The sequence below is a fragment of the Chiloscyllium punctatum genome, unplaced genomic scaffold (genome assembly GCF_047496795.1).
Source record: "Chiloscyllium punctatum isolate Juve2018m unplaced genomic scaffold, sChiPun1.3 scaffold_228, whole genome shotgun sequence".
Taxonomy (NCBI): Eukaryota; Metazoa; Chordata; class Chondrichthyes; order Orectolobiformes; family Hemiscylliidae; genus Chiloscyllium; species Chiloscyllium punctatum.
In genome coordinates this window covers 164,971-167,508 of record NW_027309962.1, presented here as the reverse complement: position 1 = coordinate 167,508, position 2,538 = coordinate 164,971, and positions in this window count along the sequence as shown.

Here is a 2,538-nt window from a genome sequence, read left to right as displayed (position 1 = left end):
AACTGGGCCTCACTGAGCAGGTTAGTTTTGAGCAGGTGCGGTTTGATAGCACTGTTGATGACACCTTCCATCATTTTGCTGATGATGGAAAGTGGATTGATAAGGCGGTATTTGGACGGGTTGAATTTGTCCTGCGTTTTATGTACAGGACATATCTGAGCAGTTTTTCCCCATTGGCAGTTTGTAAACATACTGGAACAGCTTGGCTAGGGGAGCGGTAAATTCTGGAGCACAAGCCTTCAGGACTATTGCCAGCATGTTATCAGGGCCTATAGCCTTTGCAATATCCAGTACCTTCAACCATTTCTGGATATCAGTTAATCTAATTTGCTGAAGACTGCTACCTGTAATGACGGTGACCACGGGCTGTGTCCGAAATGGATCATTCACTAAAAAATTCTGACTGAAGATTGCTGTGAAAACTTCAGATTTATCTTTTGCAATGATGTTCTGGGCTCTTCCATCATTGAGGATGGGGATTTGTGTAGAGACTCCTACTCCAGTGAGTTGGTCCACGACCATTCACGATCGGATTAGCAGGACTGCAGAGCTTAAATCTGATGCATTGGTTCTGGGATTGCTATGCTCTGTCTGTCCTTTGCTGTATATGCTATCTGGCACGCAAGTATTTCTGTTTGGAAGCTTAAGCAGATTAACATTTTATCATTATATATTCCTGCTTCTGCTCCTGGCATGCCCTCCTGCACTCTCCATTGAAACATGGTTAATTCTCTGATTTGCTGCTAATGGGGGGGGGGGCATGCTGGGCCATGACGTATCAGATTATGCTGGAGTATAGTTTGACTGCTATTGATGGTCCGCAGTGTCTTATGGAAGCTCAGTCTTGAGTTAGTAGATCTGCTAAAAGTCTGTGCCATTAGCATGGTGATAGTGCCACACAACACAATAGAGGTTATGGAGACAATAGACTTTGTCTCCACAAGGACAGTGTGGTGGTCACATTTACCGATACTGCCATGGACATATATATCTGCAGTTGGTAGAATGGTAAGGATGAGGTCAGATATGCTTTTTACCCTCTCGTTCATTCCCTCACCACCTTCTGCAGATCCAAAAAGTAGCTATGTCCTCAGGAGCCGACCAGCATGATCAGTAGTACTGCTGCCAAAACCACTCGTGGCAATCGACTTTGAAATCCCCCAGCCAGAATGCACTTTGTGCCCTTGCCACAATCAATGCTTTCTCCAAGTGTTGTTTAACATGGAGGAGGACTGATTCTGCTGAGCAACGACGTTGCGTGGTAATCAGTAAGAGACTCCTTTGTCCTTGTTTAATTTCTGTTATTTCTGTAAGGTATGATTCCGTGAGTATGGCTATGTCAGGCTGTTGCTTACCTAGTCTGTAAGGCAATTGTTCCAATGTTGGCAAGAGACCTCAGATGTTAGTAAGGAAGACTTTGCAGGTTCTATAGTGATGTTTCTAATGCTGACTTTTCTGATGCCATTTTCGTGTCAAGTGTTCCATCCGGTTTCATTTGTTTGAAACGTTGTAGCGATTGGTACAACTGAATAACTCACTAGACCATATCAGAGGGCAATTAGGTGTCAATGACATTGCTTTGGGTCTGGAGTTACATGTCAGCCAGACCAGGTGAGGATGGAAGATTCCTTCATTGCAGGATATTGGTGAACCAGGTGGATTTTTCTGACAATCGGCAATGATTTCATTCTCATCAGTCGATTCTTAATTCCAGAGATATTTTTACATATTGAATTGAATTTCCACCATCTGCAGTGGCGGTATTCAACCTTGGTGCACAGAACAGGAGCTGATTTTCTTGATTGATAATCTATTGGGAATACCGTGCGACCTACTTGGAACCACATGTTGAACTCAGCTGCCATTTCTTGTGTTGCCCTGTTTTTCAATCATTGCTTATGCTATTCTGGAATCTCATACTTCATTAAATCCTGACTGAAATATACAGCCTTCTCGACTGCTGGAATTTCACTCAGTCTGCTTTGTTTGAACAGACATTTCAAGGCAGCTGTACATCAGAGAAGAGCAGGAAAAGATAATGGGTGATTGTGCACTTTACCTGACACCGGACCAGCAGGTCTGCCCACGAGGTATTTATTGTGGGTCAGAGAACCTCAGAATTATTTTGGTGTGCAGGGAGGCCATTCAGCCCATTGTGGAGTCGCAAGCTCTCCAACTGCACAATTGGAGATTGAGATAGTGTGTGAATATAGATTGTGTTGCAAAGAAATAAACTGAGAGAAAGCAAGTGAAGTGAGATAAACTGAGAGAGGCTAGAAAGGGGAGCGACAGACTGAGTGCAAGAGGAAGAGGTGTTAGATGAGGGTGAAGTTAGTTAGATCAGAAGACCACAGACAGAAGTTAGAAGCTTTACTTAGAAATTCATCTGTTCGGCAAGCCCTTTGTCTGTGCGTCATACACTGTGAGCACTGTGCTGATACTGGCTGTCATCCCAGATTATTTATTTCCAATAATATCACAGAGCTGGGTTACTGACAGCCAAACAGAACCCATTCGGCCAATTGATTGGTTCCATGG